Source organism: Podarcis raffonei, chromosome 4, assembly GCF_027172205.1.
Source record: "Podarcis raffonei isolate rPodRaf1 chromosome 4, rPodRaf1.pri, whole genome shotgun sequence".
NCBI lineage: Eukaryota > Metazoa > Chordata > Lepidosauria > Squamata > Lacertidae > Podarcis > Podarcis raffonei.
This window is the reverse complement of record NC_070605.1, coordinates 48,468,418-48,474,417: the sequence shown is the minus strand read 5'-3', so window position 1 is coordinate 48,474,417 and position 6,000 is coordinate 48,468,418. Positions and strand designations below refer to the sequence as shown.

The 6,000-nt window shown below is 42.8% G+C and overlaps 1 protein-coding gene across 2 annotated transcripts in view; it reads left to right on the top strand.

Annotated features, from left to right (window-relative positions):
* Nucleotides 1-758: 758 nt before the first annotated feature.
* Nucleotides 759-6,000, top strand: part of NRIP1 (nuclear receptor interacting protein 1) — a 74,032-nt gene continuing 68,790 nt past the window's right edge. The window contains exon 1 of one of the 2 annotated variants that reach the window (XM_053386501.1): nucleotides 759-867. The gene's annotated coding sequence lies outside the window, so the exon portion shown is untranslated. Of the gene's footprint in view, nucleotides 868-1,120; nucleotides 1,207-6,000 lie in introns of those variants that run through there. The other variant, XM_053386502.1, reaches the window with a different exon arrangement.

The following is a 6,000-nucleotide window of genomic DNA, read 5'->3' as shown; positions in this document are numbered from 1 at the left end:
CCTTTGGGGCTTGACAGCGCTCAGAACAGGATTTGAATATCCTTGATTTAAGATCTGTCCCCTCCCCCCTCGCCCGCTCAGAACAGTGTACAATACTGTATTAAATATATATATATCGCATGCGTGCCCTGTAAAAAAAGCAAGCAAGCAAAGCTGGCCTGTCTATCTATTGTCCTTACAGTCAAACATCAACTTTATTTTCAAGCCTCGTCTTTCTCCAGTTGCAGAGATGCTCCCAGGCAGACTCCTCGGCGAGCCTGCCTCGCACATCTGCTTGGCTGTGGCTGCCGGGAGAGAAAGAGGTTAAACCGGAGAAACTTGGCTCAAGCGATGAATGGCGAGGAGGGGAGAGGGAGGGAGGGGAGGGGAGGGACGGGCTGACAGGGTGGAAAGGGAGGAGGGGAGGGGAGGGAGGATCTCGGGCTGCGGGTGAGGCTTTGAAAGTCAGCCTCACAGGCATTGCAGCAGAGCCCCGAACCAGCGAGAAAGAGCGGAGGCGCTGCTGCCAGCGCGGGCGCCGAGCTCTTGCTCCGGAGAGGACGGCGTCCCCGGGGAGCTTTGTGTATCTGCGTGCTGGGCGGGCGTCTGAGGCGGCGTCGCCTTTACGAGTTGCTTCTTCCCCTCCCCGTTCAGGCGCCGCTCGCCGGAGCTCTCCGCGCTAGAACTCAGCGCCGGAGTTCGCGCCCGCTTGTCAGGAGTGGCATTTGGAGGAGGCGGAGGAGGCGGCAGCGGCGCGCGCGCGCGCTCGGAGCTCTCCCTCCGACGGACAGGAGGGCGAGAGGCGAGCCAAGGCAGACGGAGAGCAGGAGCAGCTTCCCGGGAGAAAGGCGGCTGGGAGCGGCGGTCGCCGCGCAAGGGGCCGGCGAGGTGAGTTGGCGAGGGCCACGGAGGCCGGCGCTTTTTCCGCCTCTGCCGCTGGAGAGAGGGGAGGCGAGCAATGGGAAATGGCCGCGGTGGTGGCGGCGGCGGCGGCTGGGGGCTCGATGGAGAGACGGAGGGGAGCGGAGGCGCTGCGTTGGCAACCTGACAGAAGCAGCGAGCGCCCGGAGAGGGAGGGAGCGAGAGAGGGATGGGGCTCCGGCGACGAGGGAACAATACCCGGGCTTGACTTCGGGTCTCCCAGGAGCGAGAGATTATTTCCGGTGGCAGCCCGTCTCCCTCGTCGCGAAGCATTTTAGACAAATAAAGTTTGACCGGCAATTAAATGTGGGTGGGAAGGCAGGGCAAGCGGAGTGGGTAGTTTCCTTCTGCTGACCCCCTTTTCTTGCTTTGCATTCTTTCTGAGAGACGGACCTTTCTCTCCCCCCCCTCCCTGAATTATTCAGGGAGCCACGAAGTCTTGTGCGCAGGAGCTGCAGTTCCATCAGCAGCAGCAGCTCCTCTGCGGGATGTGGAAGGGAAGAGGAAAACCTGGCGTGTGGCTCGAACGTCCGCCTTCCTTCCCTCTCCCTCCCTCGCTCCAAAGTCTCTTTCCATCCCTTGCTAAGCTTCCACCTCCTCTTAATTGCCTGCACAACCGCACTAGACAAGGCCATGCCTCCTTTCCGTCTGCGCTCACCTCCTGTTATTTATTCACTTGGTTATTTATTCACTTCCTCTCCATCGCCACGCACGCACGCACACATGCACACGCACACCGGCTGGGTAGAGTCCCCCCTCCACCCCCTCTTCTGTGTCACATACAAACTCCCACTCCATCCCCATCCTCCAGAAAAGGTGCTTTCTCATTATTTAGTTCCATCATGCTACGCTCCTCCATCCCTTTCCCCTGCATATTGTCCTTCCCTTTTCGTCTGTATGGCAAGCACCACCACATTCGGTCGCACTCTATATCCTTCTGATTACTTTTCTCACCCTAAGAGATATAAATATTTTAAAGTGTTTTCTTCTTCGTTGTGATTTGAGAAATTGGAAAATGGACTTGGAAATACTTAACTCTAAAGAACAAGTTGGGCTGTCATTGCAAATAGTTTGCGTATTTGAGCAGAAATTTTGTTCTGTGACGGTAGGGTCTCTAGAAGTGGTATTAAGAGACTTTAATTTTTTTTAAATTAAATGTATCCCTGTTTGACATGATTGTGAATCCTTGATACATTGGCTTCTTCTTTTAAAACCCTGTCATATTTTCAGGTGTACTCTAGTGTATTCTATTTGGCAAGATGAAGTTTCTGAAAATCTATTTTGTGTGTCTTAAGTCATAACTAACTGGTTCCGTGATAACTAATTGCTGAGATGCTTTATTCAATTGGCATCGAAACAGATTAGTAAGTCATGGCTGCATGCAGAATTGTACGGCTAAATCATATAATTCATTAGGAAAAGAGTACCAATTCAACATGCTGAATTTCAGAAATAAAAGGTTACTTTCTGGAGGTCAATATTCTTCTTTAGCCTGTAAAATAAAGACTCTTCTAGCGGCCGATCTGAGTGGATCTCTATTTAAACTTATGTGTGACACATCACTAAAAGTTTCTGATGTAAGTGTTAGAGCACTGAATATAAAGATGTTTGAAGGGAGAATGCTGATGACTATTTTTAATGTCTGCAAATGCTTGTAGGTGGTTGACTGCTCACGTGGTACAAACAGCTAAATTCAAATGTAAAGTATAAGTTTAATAAGTTTGCTTGGCTCCCCCCTTTCTTCAGTGAAAGAAAGATCATAGTTTGTTGTTGTTTGAGTAAATTCCTCATTGCAAATTGATAATAGATTGAAATGGAAGGTGTGATGGTTGCATGATATGCTACTGTTGCATGGAGATAAATTGCAGTCTGCACTGTATCCTGTAATCTGTCTTCTCTGGTTGCATTTGATCTCCACTTCTGACCACTAAAGAGGTTCAAGATTTCTCACAATTGTTTTGGACAGAAGTCTTGTGCCCTCCATTATCTTGGTCATTATTCTGTTCCTCCTTATTCACCAGAAGACAATTTAAAGAAAACATCAGCAAAACATTAAACAGTGAAATGGTAGCATTTTACACATTCATCCATTCAGCTTGTTAAATTTCATTTGCTAATTTACTTAACCAGAAGTTAAATTTGACTACAAGGTCCCTCCTTCACAAACCATATCCAAGTTGTTGAAATTCGAATGAATGCTGTTGTGCACACTATGATTATTATTGATAAAGTGAATAAATCTCATTAAATAATATAAAATCTCAAGAGGCTATAATTTTCAGGAGAATGAAGCATGATGGAAAAAGTGCAAAGTCTTATAGACTAAACTTTTAAAAAATGCAGCAAGAGCGCTTGGCATATCCATAATTTATCAATTAGGATACTACAATTTAATTCATGTATTAATTTTTACTGGGCATGTGCAAGTTTTCTGTGTTCTGAGGTCTTCTTTGTGTTTTGAGCTCTGAAAATCCCCTTGGAAGGTCCATGGGAACTTTGAGAGAGTTATTAATTAAAAGATGCAAAAGTTTATTAATCTATGGTGCCTGTTACATAGAGGTTAGAAAACATTCGCACTTTAGTGTGATGATTAGTCCTGGGTCTGGAAATACTACATGTGTTTTGAACCTGGGTATTTTGTATGTATTGCATTTATTCTGGGGGGAAAATGCTGGAGAAAAATTCTAACTCCTTTCTTGTATCTTGTTTTTCAAACTCAGTTTTAAGGTGAAGTATGAGAACTGTGCCAGGTTACTGGTCTAAACTAGATGTGGCATTTTATTTTCATTTGTTTGAGCTGTTTGTTTGTTTATTTGTTTGTTTCAATTAGACATTGCATCAGCTGGAGAAGATAATCATTATGGTGATCATAAAAGCATGGAAGGGGAATATAATTCTTTATTCCCCTGCTGGATTTTCAAGGAAAATCTCTCCTCTGAAGCTATTTACATTGGCATTAATGGAGGATTTCCTTCCAATGAGGGATTCCCCCCCCCCAGCAAACACCAGCTTTTAAAAAAAGGAAGGGAAGGGTTAAATTCTGCCTCCTTGTCTACTGTGCTCCTTCCCCTCCCCTCATGTGATGTAATGTACATATTTTTAATGAATCTTAAATGCAAATATGCATTTTACTTCTGTGTTGGCTCTTTGAATGGTTATCTTATTTACTGATTTTTATACCACTTCTTAGCCACCGAAAATGGTATTTAGATCTGCGATAAAGGAAGTGCTAGGATGTGTTTTGTAAAAAGAAAATGTGCAAAAAATATGTCTTTTTTCAACAAATACAGATTGTTATGAAAATAAAAATGAAAGACTACTTGATGTTACATAAGCTCTTTTTGTATCCTGCCTGGTGGTCATGCCTTAGGCTTCCACTACTGTATGCTAGTGAAAATGTCAGGGCCTTATAGAGGTTTCCTATGACATTGGTTCTGTATACCTTTTTAGTTGTAGAGCAGCAGTTATAAATTGTTTTGATGAATGATGAATTTCTTTGGAAGCTTATTAGGCTTTCCTTGCTGAGGCATGTGAGACCTGTATAATACCAGACAGATCTTCCTAAAACATGCCAATTATTGTTTTCTTGTGACATGCAGCCAATGGTACTTTTCAATGTTGTAGAAGGTGCTTTTAGTTCGCGTGGAATAACAATGAGGCACCAAAGGCAAAACCAATGCCCTGAGACATTTGTCAGAATCTTTTTCAACAAGCAAAAGGTCTGTCTCAGATGTTCAGGGTTTCCTCTGCAGTATACAATAAGGATTCCCAGAACCAAGAAAGTTTATAAACCGTGCTATTTGAAAAGCATTTCCAATGTCTCCTGTCATGAGAACAGAGAATGGTAGAAGGCAAAAGAAGACACTTCTCAGTCTTGCTTCTTTTAGGGCATGGATAGGCAAACTAAGGCCTGGCCCAATCACCTTCTAAATCTGGCCCGCGGATGGTCCGGGAATCAGCATGTTTTTACATGAGTAGAATGTGTCCTTTTATTTAAAATTCATCTCTGGGTTATTTGTTGGGCATAGGAATTCATATTTCCCCCAAAAAATATAGTCTGGCCCCCCACAAGGTCTGAGGGACAGTGGACCGCCCCCCTTCTGACCCCTGTTTTAGGGCAAACAATTGGCTTCTTAATGCTGCCTTCACATACACTCAGTGGGACTTCTTTCTGAGTAGACATGCATAGGATTGTACTGTTAGCTTTTAGGCAAGCCACCATCTCCCCATTTCCTGCTCTTACGGATTATTATTAGGATTATTGAAAGAACTTGTGTAAAGCACTTTGTAAATGAATGCTTTGTATTATTATTATTATTATTATTATTATTTTCTATTTTTATATAGTAAATGGAGGCAGATTGAGCTATGGAAACAGGAATGTCCTTTTAGTACAACATATATCTAGTCAATAAACCATCTTTTAAGGACCATTTAAAACTATTTACACACTATTTACTTGTTACATAATTTTTGTTTTAGAGACCGAGACTGGTGGAGTTTTGTGCTTTTTTGCTTCAAAAAAGGATTATGCTCATTAATAGAGATTACGTTTATCTATGGCTGATAGTCATGATATCTAAATGGAACATCCACATTCTGGGACTATATTTCTGAATATCACCCAGGAAGGCTTTCATGCCAAATTTGTGTACCTGCCTGAGGCATCTGTCTTTTAGTAACAGATTAGATAGACCCTTTGTCTTATCAAGAATCTTCTTGTGTTCTTTCTTCCAACTTGTTTCTTCTCCTAGTCATTTTTAAAGTATATGTATGTAATTTGCACTTTTGTTCATGTTTTTAATAAAATTAACGCGTGTGCACACTTAATTACATGCATGCTCAAAATACAACTTTCCTGGTCACATGTTAATATGTAAAATATTAACTAACAGTTGCAGATTACAACAAGCAAATGATTTTTTTCTTTTGAAGAATTTAAGGCAAGCTGTTTACAACAGCAGCAGTGTGTATAAAAAGGCATGTCGATATTGTATTTTATTTTCCTATTTATTTTATTTGAGCTATACTCTACACTTTCCTCCAAAGAAGACATTGCCAAATTGGAAGAGGTAGATCAACCTAATATGCACTTAGCAT